The sequence below is a fragment of the Colobus angolensis genome, unplaced genomic scaffold (genome assembly GCF_000951035.1).
Source record: "Colobus angolensis palliatus isolate OR3802 unplaced genomic scaffold, Cang.pa_1.0 Scaffold257, whole genome shotgun sequence".
NCBI lineage: Eukaryota > Metazoa > Chordata > Mammalia > Primates > Cercopithecidae > Colobus > Colobus angolensis.
Window position 1 is genome coordinate 3539254 of NW_012115788.1, and position 17923 is coordinate 3557176.

Consider the following 17923-nt stretch of genomic DNA (forward strand, 5'->3'; position numbering starts at 1 on the left):
AAATTGGCCTTCATTAAAATGAAAGACCTGTGCTCTGCTAAGAGAATGAAAAGAAGCGACAACTGGGAGAAAACCTTTTCAAAACACATATCTGATAAAGGACTTATGTTCAAAATATATGAAAAACTCCTCAGACTCAACAGTAAGAGAACAAACAACTCAATGGGCAAAGGATCCAAAAGACACCTTACCAAAAAGATACACAGATGACAAATAAGCTTGTAGAAAGATGCCCCATATTATGTGTCATTATGAAATTGCAAATTAAAACAACAACATATCATTTCATGGCTATTAGAATGACTAAAATCAAAACCACTGACATCACCAAATGCTGATGAAGATATGAAGCAACAGTAGCCCTCATTCATTGTTGGTAGGAATTGGTACAGCTACTTCGGAAGAATGTTTGGCAGTTTCTTACAAAGTTAAACACAGTCTTACCATATGATTCAGAAACTGTGCTGTACATATTTACTCGAATGAAATTAAACTTATGTCCACACAAAAAACTGCACATGAATGTCTATAGCAGCTTTATTCATAATTACCAAAGACTGTAAATAATAAAGTTGTCTCTCAATAGTCCAGTGAATAATATCTGTGGTGTATCTATACAACGGAATGTGACCTGCGTTAAAAAGAAATGAGCTGTTAAGCTGTGAAAACACGTGAAGAAACTTTGGTGCACATTGCTAAGTTAAAAAGCCAATCTGAAGAGGCTACACATTGTTTGATTTCTACCATATGTCATTCTGGAAAAGGCAAAACTGTAGAGACTGTAAAACAATCAATGGTTGCCAAGCGTGAATAGAGTGAGATAAGTAGGTAAGACCTAGGGATTTTTAAGATGGTGAAACTATTCTATAAATGATACATTCTAATGAATCCCTGGAATTTCATATTTCTCAATACCCATGGAACTGTACAGCACAGAGCAAACTATAATGTAACCTATGGACTACAAGTATTTTTTTTTTTTTAAAAGTTAGAGCCAGGGATAGTGTTAGAGAATTGAGTGGGAGAGGATATTAAAAAATATTTTTGGAGTACTGGTAATATTCTATGTCTTGATTCTGGTGGCATACATTTACCAAAACTCATTTAATTACATATAGAATAAGTGCATGTTATTACATGTATATATACCTCAATAAAGTTAATTTTTTAAATAGTGATTGATGCTGAAACACTATTTCTTTTCCTTCTCTTAATTTCTTTAAAAGATAACTCACTGTTTAGTGCAAAAAACGGCATAATGTTTATAAAATATATGACCGTAACATCACAAAATATGGTATATAAACAGAACTGTACAATTCCTTATGTTTTATGTGATACAATTTAAAGTTTACTTCAAGTAGAATGTGATAAATTGAATATACATATTGTAATCCTTAGAACAATACCCTTAGAACAGTTAGCAAGTCATTAAGGAATTAAAATAAAATGCCAAAAAATGTGATTATTAGTATTCCCACCTATACACCCTCACCTCCCCCAAAAAAATGGCAGGGAAGGAGAAACAGAGAAACATATGGGACAATAGCAAATACACAATAGTTGTGCAACCACAAAGATAATTGCATTAAGTATGAATAAACATAACACTGCAAATAAAAATCAAGGATTGGCAGATTGCTTAATGAAAAGCATGTCTGTATTATATTTGCCTTTAAGAGATATATTCAAGTTATGAAAACCCATATCAAAAGTAAAAAGATAGAAAATAAATACTATGCACAGTTAACCATAACAAAGCTGATTTGGCTACATGAATATCACACTACATGGATTTTAAGTCAAGGAGTACTATCAAGATAAAAACATTTCCTACTGATAAAAGGATCCATTTACCAGAAAGACATAATCATATACATGCATGCACATAGTAATACAGACTCAAAATTTATGAACCCAAATCTGATAAAGTCAAGGCAAAAAGAATAAAACCCATAGAGCTAATAAATTGACCATAGTCTCTCAGTAATTATTGGAATCACTAGACAAAAGCCAGGAAGGATGTAGAAAATCTGAACAACAACATCAACAACCTTGATATAATTGATACTTATAGAACAGCACATCCATCAACTGCAAACTACACATTCTTTGCCAGTAATGAGGGAACACTCCAAGAAAGATTATATTCTGAGCTGTAAGAAGTCTCAGTGAACTTCAAAGATTTGCATCTTTGAAACTACAAAGTATGTTCCTTAACAACATGGAGTTGTATTAGAAATCACTAAGAGTAATAAATATAGACAATTTCTAAAAATACATAAATGAAACAATAATTTTTAATAATAGATTGAAGAAGAAATAATGACGAATATAAGAAAGTGTATTAAACATAAAATTATAAAAATATTGGTAATGTGCAACTAAAACAGTGCTTAAAAGGATATTTATAGCTTTAAAGTCACATTAAGAAAATATTCAGGAGAAAACACTTTATCTTAAGAAGGTTGAAAACCATGAGCAAATTAAATCCAAATTAAGTAGAAGAGTGGGAATAATTAAAAAGCTAAAATCAATGAAATAAAAACAATACAGACAACTTAAACAATCAAAAATTGGTTTTTTTAGAGGTTTAATAGAATTGATAACACCATAAGTGAGGCCAAATACATTCACAATAGATAAAGCACAATTTGTCGGTATGAGAAATGACATACGGTAAATCATTGTGACTCTCTCAGAACTTAACAGAATAAAACAAAAATACCATAAACAAGCTTATGGCAAAATTTGACAATTAAGATAAGATAGAAAAATTTATCTTTTGTGAAATTATTTAAATATAATTGCCTTTATTTAGAAAATTTTTGAACATAGGAAATATTTTAGAATTTACCAGAAACACCTAAAACAAAAAAGTGAATGTAGCAAGATGATAAGATACAAAGTCGATAAACAAAATTCAACTATATTTCTTTTAAAAAATTATTTTAGGTTTGGGGGTCCATGTGGAGGTTTGTTACATAGGTAAACTTGTGGCATGGGAGTTTGTTGTACAGATTATTTCATCACCCAGGTATTAAGTCTAGTATGTGATAATTATTTTTTCTGCTCCTCTTCCTCTTCCCATCCTCCTCCCTCTAGAAGAACTTGGTGTCTGTTGTTTCCTTCTCTGTGTTCCCAAGTTTTCATCCTTTAGCTTCCACTTATAAGTGAGTACATGAAGTATTTGATTTTCTGTTTCTGCATTAGTTTGCTAAGGGCAATAGCCTACAGCTCCATCCATGTCCCTGCAAAAGACATAATCTCGTTCTGTTTCACAGCTGCATAGTATTTCATGGTATATATGCACCACATTTTCTTTATCCAATCTGTCATTGATGGGCATTTAGGTTGATTCTCTGTCTTTGCTATTGTGAATAGTGCTGAAATGAACATTTACGTACATGTGACTTTATGGTAGAATGATTTATATTTGTCTGGGTATATACCCAGTAATGAGATTATTGGGTTGAATGGTAGTTCTGCTTTTAGCTCTTTAAGGAATCACCATACTGCTTTCCACAATGGCTGAACAAATTTACACTCCTATCAACAGTGTATCAGTGTTCCCTTTTTCCCATAACCTCATCAGCACCTGTTATTTTTAGACTTTTTATCATAGCCATTCCGAATGGTGTGAGACGGTATCTCACTGTTATTCTAATTTACATTTATATCTCTAATGATCAGAGATATTTTTACATATGCTTGGTGACCTCATGTATGTCTTCCATTGAAAAGTGTCTGTTCATGCCCTTTGCCTACTTTTTAATGGGATTGTTTTCCTCTCATAAATATGTTTAAGTTCCTTATAGATGCTGGATACTAGACCTTTGTCAGATGCATAGTTTGCAAATTTTTTTTACCATTCTATAGATTGTCTATTTACTCTGTTAGTTTCTTTTGCTGTGCAAAAACTTTTACGTTTCATTAAATCTCATTTGTCAATTGTTGCTTTTGTTGCGATTGGTTTTGGTGCCTTTGTCATGAAATCTTTGCTAATTCCTGTGTCCAGGATGATATTGCCTGGGCCTTCTTCCTGGGTTTTTAGTTAGGTTTCACATTAAGGTCTTTAATCATCTTGAGTTGATTTTTGTATATGGTGTAAGAAAAGGTTCCATCTTCAATCTTTTACATATGGCCAGTCAGTTATCCCAGCATCATTCATTGAATAGGGAATCTTTTCCCCATCGCTTGTTTTTGTCAGCTTTGTCCAAGAGCAGATGGTTGTAAGTGTGCGGTGTTATTTCTGCGTTCTCTATTCTGTTCCATTGATCTTGGTACCTGTTTTTGTACCAGTATCATGCTATTTTGGTTACTCTACCCCTGTGTAGTACAGTTTGAAGTCAGGTAATGTGATGCCTCCAGGTTTGTTATTTTGCTTAGAATTGTCTTGACTATTTAGGGTTTTTTCATTCCACATGAATTTCAAAATAGTTATTTTTAGTTCTGTGAAGAATGCCAATGGTAGTTTAATAAAAATAGCATTGAAGCTGTAAATTGCTTTGTGCAGCATGGTCATTTTAATGATATTGATTTTTTCCTATCCATGAGCATGCAATGTTTTTCTACTTGTTGGTGTTTTCTGTGATTTTTTTGCACAGTGTTTTGTAGTTCTTAATGTACACAGCTTTCATGTCACTGGTTAGCTGTATTCACAAGTATTTTACTGTTTTGTGGCAATTGTGAATGGGATTGCATACTTGATTTCAGCTTGGATGTTTTTGATGTATAGAAATGGTAGTGATTTTTTCACATTGATTTGGTATCAACCTTGCTGAAATTATGTGTCAGCTGAAGGATCTTTTCGGTCAAGACTATGGGTTTTTCTTTTTTTTTTTTTTTTTTTGAGGCGGAGTCTCGCTCTGTCGCCTGTACTGGAGTGCAGTGGCCAGATCTCAGCTCACTGCAAGCTCTGCCTCCTGGGTTTACGCCATTCTCCTGCCTCAGCCTCCCGAGTAGCTGGGACTACAGGCGCCCGCCACCTCGCCCGGCTAGTTTTTGTATTTTTTTTTTAGTAGAGACGGGGTTTCACCGTCTTAGCCAGGATGGTCTCCATCTCCTGACCTCGTGATCCGCCCGTCTCGGCCTCCCAAAGTGCTGGGATTACAGGCTTGAGCCACCGCGCCCGGCGACTATGGGTTTTTCTAGATGTAGAATCATGTCATCTGCAAACAGACATTTTGACTTCCCCCCTTTCTATTTGGATGCTCTTTACTTCTTTCTCTTGCCTGATTTATCTGGCTAGGACTTCCAATACTATGTTAAATAGCAGGGGTGAGAGAGGGCATCTGAATTGGTTAGGCTTTGTGTCCCTACTCAAATCTTATCTTGAATTATAATCCCTATAATCTCCACATATTAAGGAGGAGACTAGGTGGAGATAATTGAATTATGGAGGCGGTTTCTCCAAAATCATTCTTATGATAGTGAGGTCTTATGAGATCTGATTGTTTTATAAGTGTATGATAGTTCCTCCTGCATTCATTCTCCTTCCTGCTGCCTTGTGAAGAAGGTGCCTTGCTTGCCCTTCACCTTCTGCCATGATTGTAAGTTTTCTGAAGCCTCCCCAGCCATGTGGAACTATTAATCAATTAAATCTCTTTCCTTTATAAATAACCCAGTCTCAGGCAATTCTTTATAGCAATATAAAAACAGACTAATACAGCAAGTTAGTACCAGTAGGGTGGGGTACTGCTATAAAGATACCTGAAAATGTGGAATTGACTTTGGAACTGGGTAACAGGCGGAGGTTGGAACAGTTTGGAGAGCTCAGAGAAAGACAGGAAAATGTAGAAAAGTTTGTTACATCCAAGAGACTTGTTGAATGGCTTTGACCAAAATGCTGACAGAGATATGGACAACAAAGTCGAGGTTGAGTTGGTCTCGGATGAAGATGAGGAAGTTATTGGGGACTGAAATAACGGCAATTCTTGCTGTGCTTTAACAAAGAGACTGGTGGAACTTTGCTCCTGCCCTAGAGATCTGCGGAGCTTTGATCTTAAGAGAGATGATTTAGAGTATCTGGCAGAAGAAATTTCTATGTAGCAAAGCATTCCAGATGTGACCTTGGTGCTCTTAAAAGCATTTAGTTTTATGCACTCACAGAGAGATGTTTTGGAATTAGAACTTACGTTTAAAAGAGAAGCAGAGCATAACAGTTTGGAAAATGTGCAGGCTCATGATGAAAAGGAAAAGAAAAACCCATTTTCTGGGGAGAAATTCAAGCAGGCTGCAAAAATTTGCAGAAGTAATGAGGAGACAAATGTAATAACCAAGGCAGTGGGGAAAATATGTCTAAAGGGCATTACAGAGGTCTCTGCAGCAGCCCCTCCCATTACAGGCCCAGAGGCCTAGAGGGGAAAATGGTTTTGTGGTCTGGGCCCAGGGCCTTGCTGCTTTGTGCAGTCACAGAACTTGGTGCCCTGTATTCCAGCCAAGGCTAAAAGGGGCCAATGTACACCTCAGGCTGTTGCTTCAGAGGATATAAGCCCCAAGCCCTGGCAGCTTACATGTGGTGTTAAACCTGTGGGTGCACAGCAGTCAATAATTGAGGGTTGGGAATTTTTGGCTGGATTTCAGAGGATGTATGGAAATGCCTGGGTGTCCAAGCAGAGGTTTGCTGCCAGGGTGGAGCCCTCATGGAGAACCTCTGCTAGATAAGTGTGGAAGGGAAATGTAGGATTGAAGCCCCAAAACAGAGTCCCCACTGGAGCACTGCTTAGTGGAGCCATGGGAAGAGGGCCACCATCCTCCAGATCCCAGAATGTTAGCTCCCCTGAGAGCTCGTACTGTGTGTCTGGAAAAGCTGCAGACACTCATTGTCAGCCTGTGGAAGCACTCAGGAAGGGAGATGTACCCTCCAAAGCCACAGGAGTGGTGATGCTCAAGGCCATGGAAGCCTACATCTTGCATTAGTGTGACCTGGATGAGAGACATGGAGTCAAAGGAGATCATTTTGGACCTTTAAGGTTTAATGATTATCCACCAGGATTTTGGACTTGCATGGGGCATGTAGCCCCTTTGTTTTGGCTAATTCCTCCATTTATAATGGGAACATTTACACAATGTCTGTATTCTCTTTGTATCTTGGAAGTAACTAACTCACTTTTGATTTTATGGACTCCTAGGTGGAAGAAACTTGCCTTGTCTTAGATGAAACTTTAGACTTAGACTTTTGGGTTAATGCTAGAATGAGTTAAGACTTCGGGGGACTGTTGGAAAGGCATATTTGGTTTTGAAATGTGAAAGGAACATGAGTTTTTAGAGGGGCCAGGGCAGAATGATTGTATCTTGGAAGTAACTAACTTGCTTTTGATTCTTCAGACTGCTAGGAATTTAGGGTTTGTGTCCCCACCCAAATCTCATCTTGAATTATAATCCCCACATGTCAAGGGAGAGGCCAGGTGGAGGTAATTGACTCATGGGGGTGGTTTCCCCCATGCGGTTTTTATGATAGTGAGTGAGTTCTCACAAGATTTGATGGTTTTATAAGTTTTTGGTAGCTCCTACTGTGTTCATTCTCCTTCCAGTTGACTTGAGAAGAAGGTGCCTTGTTTCACCTTCACCTTCAATCATAATTGTAAATGTCCCAAAGCCTCCCCTACCACGCAGAACTGTGAGTCAGTTAAACTTGTTCCCTTTATAAATTACCCAGTCTTGTGCAATTCTTTGTACCAGTATGAAAATGGACAAATATAGCATCTTTGTCTTGTGCCAATTTTCGAGTGGAATAATTCTAGCTTATGCCTGTTCAGTATAATGTTGGCTGTTTGCCTTAGATGCAACTTATTATTTTGAGCTATGTTCCTTCAATACCTAGCTTACTGAGCGTTTTTAACATGAAGGGGTATTACATTTTATTGAAAAACTTTTCTGTGTCTGTTGAGATAATGGGGTGTTTTTTGGTTTTTGTTTTGTTTATATTATGAATCACATTTATTGATTTGTGCATGTTGAACCAACCTTGCATCCTGTGAATGAAACCTACTTGATCATGGCTAATTAGCTTTTGTGATGTGCTGCTGGATTTGGTTTATAAATATTTTGTTGAGGATTTTTGAATCAATGTTTGTCAATGATATTCGTCTTACATTTTATTTTTTTGTTGTGCTTCTGCCAGATTTTGGTATTGGGATGTTGCTGGCATTATAGAATAGGTTAGAGAGGAGTCCTTCCTCCTCATTTTTTGGAACAATTTCTGTAGGAGTGATATCAGCTCTTCGTTGTACATCTGATAGAATTCAGTGGTTAATCCATCAGGTCCTGGACTATTTTTGGTTGGTCGACTATTTGTTACTGATTCAATTTTAGAGCTTGTTACTGGCCTGTTCAGGCAATTGATTTTTTTCCTGGTCTGGTCTTGGGAAAGTGTATGTGTCCATGAATTTAATAATCTCTTCTAGGTTTTTAGTTTATGTGCATAGAGGCATCCGTAGTTTCTGATAGTTATTTTTATGTCTGTGTGATCAGTGGTAACATTACCTTCATCATTTCTAATTGTGTTTATTTGGATCTTTTCCTAACAAAGAAGAAAATTGTTATTCTAGTTAGTGGCCTATCTTATAAATGTTTTCACAAAACCAACTCTTGAATTTGTTGATTTTTTTGAATAATTTTCCGTTGTTGATTTTCTTCAGTTCAGCTCTGATTTTTGTTATTTCCATTAGCTTTGGAGTTGATTTGCTCTTGTTCTTCTAATTCTTTCAGTTGTGATGTTAAGTTGTTCATCTGAAGTCTTTCTAACTTTTTGTGCACACATTTAGTTCTATGAATTTTCCTCTTAACACTGCCTTACCTGTGTCTCAGAGATTCTGGTATGTTGTATATTTGTTCTTATTAGTTTCAAATAACTTCTTCATTTCTGCCATAATTTCATCATTTACCCCAAAGCCATTCAGGAGCATATGGTTTAATTTACATGTAATCTCATGGTTTTTAGTGATTTTCATAATCTTCACTTCTATTTTTATTGTGCTGTGGTCTGAGAGTGTGTTTGGTATGATTTTGTTCTTCGGTATTTGCTGAGGACAGTTTTACATTCAATTATGTGGTCGATTTTAGAGTATATGTAATGTGGTGATAAGAAGAATGTATATTCAGTTGACTTTAGGTGAAAAGTTCTGTAAGGTCTACCAGATCCATTTGGTCCAATGTTGAATTCAAGTCCTGAATATTTTTGTTAATTTTTTGTTTTGAAGATCTGTCCAATACTGTCTGTGTAGTGTTGATGTCTCCCACTATTACTGTGTGAGAGTTTTTGTCTCTTTCATAGGTGTCTAAGAACTTGCTACTCGCTTTATAAAAATAGGTACTCCTGTGTTGGGTGAATATATATTTAAGATAGTTAGGTCTTCCTGTTGAATTGAAGTCATTACCATTATGTAATGCCCTTCTTTGTCTTTTTTCATCTTTGTTGGTTTGAAGTTTATTTTGTCTGAAATTAGGATTACAACAGTTGCTGTTTTCCATTTGCTTTGTAGACTTTCCTCTATCTTTTCATTTTGAGCCTATGGGTGTTATTATGTGTGAGATGAGTCTCGTGAAGACAGCATATCATTGGGGCTTGGATTTATTTATTTATTTTTTTCCAGCTTACCCCTCTGTGCTTTTTAAGTGGGGGCATTTAACCTGTTTATATTCAAGGTTAATAATGATACGTGTGGATTTTATTTTCTCATTGTCTTGTTAGCTCCTTATTATGTTGGCTTCTTTGTGTGGTAGCCTTATAGTGCTTATAGTGACACTGGTCTGTGTGTTTAATTGTGTTTTTGTATTAGCTGGTAGCAGGCTTTCCTTTCTATATTTAGTGATCCTTTCAAGATCTCTTGTATGGCAGGTCTGGCAGTAAAGAACTCCCTCAACATTTGCTTATATAAAAAGGATCTTATTTCTCTTCATTTAGGAAGCTAGTTTGGCTGGATATAAAATTATTGGTTGACTTTTTTTTTTTTTTTTTCAGAATAGTGAATATAGACTCCAAATCTCTTCTGGCTTGAAGTATTTCAGCTGAGAGGTCCATGTTAGCCTGCTGGCTTTCCCTTTGTAGGTGATATGCCCTTTCTAGCTGCCTTTAACATTGTTTCTTTCATTTTGACCTTGGAAAATCTGACAGTAGTTTTTGGGGATGATATTCTTGTGTAGAATCTTGCAGGAGTTCTCTGTATTTCCTGAATTTCACTATTGGGCTCTCTAGCAGGGTTGGGAAAGTTTTTATTTAAAAAATCCAGAAATATATTTTCTAAGTTGTTTGCTTCCTTTGTCTGCCTTTGGGGAATGCCAGTGATTCATAGATTTGACCTCTTTATAGAATCCCATACTTCTCTGAGTTTTTGTTCATACCTCTGTTCTTTTTTTCATTATTTTTGTCTGACTGTCTCATTTCAGAAAACCAGCCTTCAAGTTATGTGATTCTTTCCTCAGCTTGGTTTATTTTGCTGTTAATACTCATGATTGCATTGTGAAAATCTTGTATTTTGTTATTTAGCTTTGTCAGATGTGTTAGGTACTTTTTATACTGACTATTTTGTCTTTCAACTCCTGTATCACTTCATTGTGATTCCTAGTTTCCTTGGATTGGATTTTGCCATCCTCCTGAATCTTGATGATCTTAATTCCCATCTATATTCTGAATTCTACTTCTGTTATTCCAGCCAATTAATACTGGTTAGGAGCTCTTGTTGGAGAACTGGTGCAGTCATTTGGAGGACATATGACACTGGCCATTTGAGTTACTGGAGTTCTTGCATTGACTCTTTCTCCTCTCTGCATATGTGTGTTCCTTGAACTACAGTGTAGATTGAGTACAGTCAATAGATTTGTTTTATGGATATTTTCACCAGGCTGAGGTTTTGTGCAGGGTCTTTATTTGAAGATGACTTCTTTGGTTTCAGAGGGTGGTATGTTACTGTTACTGACGTATTTTTGGTGTTAAAGCTTTGGGCTGTGATCCACTAGGTGGCACTTAGGCATATTGGCGAGTTGGTAGATTCTTGCTCACTTGTGTGACTCTCTTATGTTTCCTCACAGTTGCAACCATGTTCTCTCTCAATGCTCTGAAAGTGTGGGTTCCTCTCCCCCTTGAGTGCTGGCTTTAGATCATGGCCTGGCACTCCTGGGCTGCCCACTGCAACTCTGGGGCAATCTCAGTTTTTAACGTTCCTCCCCCAACGTGGAGGGAGCTGAAGATGAGACCTTAGTAGTAGTTGTGGCCAATGGTCTTTTGCTTGTTTCCTGGGGACTCCACCCCAGAGAGATGCATGTCAGCAATTATGCAGTGTAATCAGCCCAGGGTAGAGGATCTGTGCTGTGAGTCCAAGCCAGGGGTTCCCTGTTTGGTGACAAGCAGTGGGGGATTTGTGGGACACATAGGAGACAGACTAGTGTCCTCTCCTTGGGTCGACTGCAGCCTGTTGGAGGTGTAGATAAGGTATTTAGGGTCTTGCTCCTTTGTTGGTCTGAAGGTAGCAAGGACAATTCCACTAAAGAGGCAGTGGTGGAGAGGCTTTCAGTTGCTCTGGGAGGCTCTGCCAGAGAGTTACTGAGTTGCTACAGGCTAAATAGCTCTTGTGTGGTTGTGAGTAGAGGCCTAGGCCTGGAAGGCCTGCCTGGTGCAGAGATTAAAAAAAGTGGTCAGACTGTTACATGGAAACAGGCACCCATGTAACAGTGTGGCCGCTTTTCTGTAGGTCTGCTACAGTATGCTGCTGGACTGTTCCAGAACCTAGTCACTTCAGATTTCATAGTACTTGGAAGTATCATGAGTGAAGTCTGCAAAACAGTAAAAATGGCAGCCTGCTCCTCCTTCTTAGAGCTCTGTCCCAAGGAGGTATGGGCCTGCTGCTGACCTGAACACACCTGTAGGAGATGACTTTAGACCTCAGTGGGGAAGTCTTGTCTAGTGAAGAGAAATGGGATTGGGAACTCACTTAAAAAAGTAGTCTGGCCACTTTTTCATAGAGCAGGTGTACTCTGCTAGGGGTCTACTTCAGCCCCTGGTCAGTCATCTCAGGCACTCCAAAGACCAAAGGCTGGAATGACTAAGTCACCCAAACAGCAAAGATGATGGTCCTCCCCTTCCTCTGGGAGCTCTGTCTTAAGGATATTTGAAACTTCTGTCAACCAGAGAACACCAGTGGGGGTAGCTCGAGACCCTGGTTTTGAGGCCTGACCTGGTGATGAGAAACAGGATTGAGGTCCTGCTTAAAAGAGTAATCTGGCCACATTTTCACCCCTGTGCTTCCACCCCTGTGCTTCCACCCCTGGTCAGCTTGGACTTTCCAAAGCCCGCAGGCTGGAATGGCTAAGCTGCCCAAACAGCAAAGGTGGCATCCCACCCTTCTCTCTGAAAGCTCCATCTCAGAGAAGTTTCAAATCTCTGTTGGCCAGAGAACACTGTTGGGGATGGTTGAAGGCTCTTGTTAAGAGGTCTCAGCCCATGAGGAGGAATGGGATCAGAGACCTGCTTAAAAAAGCAGTCTGGCCACATTTGCATAGAGCAGCTGGGCTGGGCTGGGGGATCCCTTCTACCCCTGGTTGGCTTGGACTCTCCAAAGCCTAAAGGCTGGAAGAGCTAAGTCATCCAAACAACAAAGATGGTGGCCTGCCCCTCCTGCTGGGAGCTCTGTCTAGGGGGGCAGGAGGGTAAGTGAGGCAGTGGATAACACTGCTGTTAGTGTCTGACTGGAATTCCAAGCCAGTGGGTCTTATTCTGAAAGGGACCATGAAAGTGGGGTCTGAAGACTGTTGCAGCTCAGCTCCCTGGATTCATACTTTTTCCTAGGGGTGTATAGGGGGTCTACCCTCCTACTTTACCAGAGTTGCAGCTACTTTTTCGGGGAAGCCTGGAAAACCAGAGTATCTCAGTCTCCCAGGTCACTGTACGTGCCTAAGTGGCTGCTCTGCCAAGACTCCACGGAACTCTGCATGTCAGGGCGAAAGCCCTGGTGGAGTGGGTTCTTGAGGGGGTCTCCTGACCAGGGGATTGCAAAGATCTGTGGGAGAAGCATGTGTTCCTGGGACTGCACATTCACTTACTGCTTCCCTGAGTGGTGCAGGGTCCCTTGGCCAATAAAGTTTTCAAAAGACACAAACTGTCTAAAATAAAATAGAAAAAGAAAGTATAAAGTTTCTTATGTTAATAAAAAAAAAGATTTCTAATCAATCTTCTCACAAAGTGTCCTACAAATATGGTTTGACTAGTATGTCCTCTCAATTATTTTAAAAACAAACAATATCAGTTTTACACAAGCTCTTTCTGAAAATAGAGAGAGAAGAAACTCTTCCCAATTCATTTTATGTAACTAGGCTGACTATGATATCAAAACTAACATTATGAGAAATTAAATGATCATATTTACATTTATTATAGATACAAAAGTCCTCCACAAACTTAGGGAAAGTTAATTCAGAAATAATTAATTTTTATAATACATTAAATTCAATCAATCAATGCAAATGTAAAAGTAAAAAGGAGAAAACCATATATTTATAATCAGTATGTACAAAAGCTAGTAAAAAAATTCAACATTTATTCTTGATAAGAAAGCTTTCAAGAAACCAGTGATAAAATAATACTTCCTAAATCTTATAATAGACATCTACAAAAAAAATCTATAGGTAACATCAAACTTAAATCGCACAATTTTAAATGCTTTGATTTTGAGACCAAGAATAAGGCAAAAAAAGAAAAGGAATAAATACTTGAAACGAAGAAATACAATTGTCTTTGATTTTGCAGAACGGCATGTATGGAGTAAAGTATAAAGAACCTACAAAATAGTAGAACTGCTAACCTAATGTAGCAATATATTAGATATAAAATCAATCTTAAAACTTTATTTTATTCTTATATACAAAAAAGCAACTGAAAAACAATATTTAAAATTTGTATTTTAACAGCATTTAAAACCACTGAACACTTCTCAATATCACAAAGATGTATAGTACTTGTACAGTAAAAATTGTAAAATTTTTGAGATAAAGATCTATATAAACAAAGAAATATTCCATATTTATGGAAAAGAAGACCTAATATTGATAAAGGATTTGTTCTTCCTAAGCTTATTGATAGATTTAATGCAATTCCAGTCACATGAACATTGGGCTTTGCTTTCATGTAAATACTAAAAATGATCCTAGATTTTAAATTCTAAAAGGAAATTTAAAGTTCCTAGAATAACCAAAACACTATTGAAAAGGATGAACAAGTTTGAAGGACTTATACTACTTGATTTCAAGTCTTTGGATAAAGCAATAGTAACTAAAGAAGTTTGTAGTGATGTAAGGATCAACATATGCATCTCTTGAACAGAATAGAGGCTACAGAAATAAACTCACATGTATGAAGACAATTGATTTGCAACGAATGTGCCAAGGTAATTAAATGACAAAATTATAGTGTATGTGGCAATTGACAACTGTGTGGAGAAAAATACTGCCCTCATTTCCTACCTTACACATTAAAAATTTAACTCAAAATGTGAATATAGACAAAAGCAAATCTTGAAATTTCTAGATGAAAATATTGGAGAACATCTTATGAACTTAGAAAAGCAAATATTGCTTAAACAAGACACAAAACCCCGAAAGCCTGTAAGAAAAAAAAGGTAAAAATTAGATTTCAAAATTAAACATTTCTGCACATTAAAAATTCCATTGGGAAAATGAAGAGTTAAGTCATGAATTGAGAAAGCATTCAGAATATCAAAGAAAAAAGAAAATTTTATATTACAAGTACTTCTTGTTAAAAACTTTGCAAATGAGTAGACAGTTAAATATTTAAAGTGTTGAAAAGAGGAAAAGGCCAGAAGCAGTGGCTCACACAATCCCAAACTTTGGAAGGCCGAGGCGGGTGAATTGTTTGAGCCTAAAAGTTCAAGATGAGACTGAACAACATGGGAAAAAACCCATCTCCACAAAAAAATTAGCTGGACGTAATGCAAATTTTGAATAAACAAACAGATTTATGCTCAAAATTGTGCAATCCCTTACATTACTCATTTATTTATGATAATAGCATTTATGTTTATTAATTGAGATAAGAAATATAATTCTCTATTTTTTTAAATATACATCAGTTATTGTTATGTTCTAATTAAGTCTCTGTGTGGGAGCATCAGCAGGATATAAACCACTCATGTGAAAACTCAATTCTAATCTGAAAAAATACTACTGAAAGTCTACAATTTTGAAAGCAAAATATGCAAAAAAATAAACCTGATGAAAATTTTGAAAAACAAAGAAAAACATTTTTTCTATTTTCAGAGGAAAAATTAACTTGGGTAAACACACATGGAGAGTCAAGTGGTAAGAATGCCATGGCCACATAATCGCATAAACAAGAGTACAAAAACATACTTTGAAATGACCTGATTTTTAATGCTCATTTTGAAACTTAAGAGTAAGAAAATAAATACCTCACTTGATATTCTTTTTACTCTGTTATCTCAGTTTTCTGCTTATGCCAAATATCTTGCTTTATTTCTTTGCACACCATTTATTTAGTATTTCATTTATTTATTTAGTTTTCACCTTTTCATTTCTAATCATTTTATACATTGTTTTATTTTGTATCACTTATAAATAGTGTATCATTGAACTTTATTTTTTGTTTTATACCAGACTGGGAATCTATACACATTTTTAATCATTTCATTTAGTCCATTTATATTTATTGTAATTTATCATTTTTTCTACCATTTTATTTTCTGTTTCCATTTCCTATCCTCTGTCTTCTTTTATGTTTTGGATTGATAACGTTTTCACTAGATACTTTTGGTTTCATTGTATTTTCACTTTGCTTTTATTTTATGAGATTAAAATTTATACCTTCTTTTCTTTTGATCATTATGTTTTGAAAAACACTTTTTTATTGTTTTCCTTATTCCTGCTACATTGTTTCTCTTTGTAACTGAGTTATAAAGCTCAGATTTACTTAATTGATTTTTTGGATAAATTGTCTGTTTGTTTTTCTAATTGCTTTTTAAGATTTCTTTCTTTAGTACAGAATGTGTCACAGCCAAATACTGCAATGCATCTCCATTATATTAATTTTATTTATCTATTTCAGGCATTATGTTTCTTTACTATGAATATTCAGGCTTTTATCAATTCTGGTTGTCATTTTCCTTTTATTATCTGACAACTGGGAATTTTGTAATATGCTCAACTAGGCATGCAAAAGGGAATTTTGTTGTATTTTGCTGTCATTTCTAGGTGTTTACATGTATTCAGGGGGTTGTTATTATCACATTATTTTAGGTTATCAAGTGAAATAAACAGGGAGGCTCTGTAACTAAGCTCTTGCTTTATTCTGTTTGTATGTGAATAAACCCACTCTGCACTCACTCAGTCACCATAAAAAGGCATAGAATTTCCATATGACATGGTGAGCTGCTTTATGTAGCTGCCCCTGTTGCAAGGAGAAGTGTTTGTTCTATATAATAGGTAATCTCTAGCAGATCTCAGAATTCAATGTATTTGCCTTCAGTGTCTGGCTTTATCAGACCTGCACTGTGCTCAGTGCCCCAATTTCATTTGTTGTTAACTCCCACCCTTTGTTGTCTTACTCATTCTGCTCACCAGGTTTTTCTTAACCTTTATATCGGCCTCTGGGTTCTGTCTGTTTTTGTGATACATGTTATAACATGGATAAAACTCAAAACATTATGCTAAGTGAAATAAGTGAAAAGCAGTAGACTATATATTGCATAATTCTATATATTTGAAGTACCCAGAAAAGGCAAATCTGTAGATACAGAAAGTATCATATTAGTGATTGGGGCTGAGATTGGCGATGGAATTGATTGAAAAAGAGCATGAGGGAGCTTTCTGGAGTGAAGAAATGTTCTAAAATAATTGTGGTGATGATTGCACAACATTTCTGGCAAATTCACCAGAAATACTGAATTGTACAACTAAAATGGGTAAATTTTATGGTATGTAAATTACACCTGAGAAAGAATGATTAAGAAAAACAAAGAAATGACTTCCTGAAGTCTATTTTCTCTGAGCTGAAATGCAATTGAGAAACCTGGAAGTGCAGGATCTTTAGTGCAACCATGTTAGGAAAAGCTATATGCTAAGTGTAGTGAGCAGGCCAAGTGTGGTGAGAGAAAAAAAAACAGACCTGTCAGTAGCATGGTGGGCCATAGCACTGTGTTGTGCTGTGAGCCTGGTCTGTCTCCATCTAAGTTTCTTTAATGAGAAAACAAATAAAATATTTTTAAAATTCCTTTTTTTCTTGAGACGGAGTCTCGCTCTGTCGCCCAGGCTGGAGTGCAGTGGTGCCATCTGGACTCACTGAAAGCTCCGCCTCCCGTGTTCACGCTGTTCTCCTGCCTCAGCCTCCCGAGTAGCTGGGACGACCAGCTAATTTTTTGTATTTTGAGTAGAGACAGGGTTTCACTGTGTTAGCCAGGATGGTTTCGATCTCCTGACCTCGTGATCCACCCATCTCGGCCTCCCAAAGTGCTGGGATTACAGGTGTGAGCCATCGCACCTGGCCTAAAATTCCATTTAAATATATATGTTATGTGTATATACATAGATTTTTAATTGAATAGTATTCCACTGCTTAGGTGTATCACAGTTCATTCATCAGTGCCTTTGGGATATTCCCTCTTTGGGCAATTATGAATAATGTCACAATCAACATTTGCATGCAGATTTTGTGTGAACATAAGAGTAATTTCTCTTGGACTGGCTTTCCTGGCTTGTATGGTAAGTGTATGTTTAATTTTGTAAGAAACTATGAGGTGCCACGCTGTTTTCCTAAGCAGCTGTTTCATTTTCCAGCAATGTATGAGAGTTCTAGTTGTTCTGTATCTCTTCAGAACTTGGAAATTTCCTTCCTTCCTTCCTTCCTTCCTTCCTTCCTTCCTTCCTTCCTTCCTTCCTTCCTTCCTTCTTTTCTTTCTTT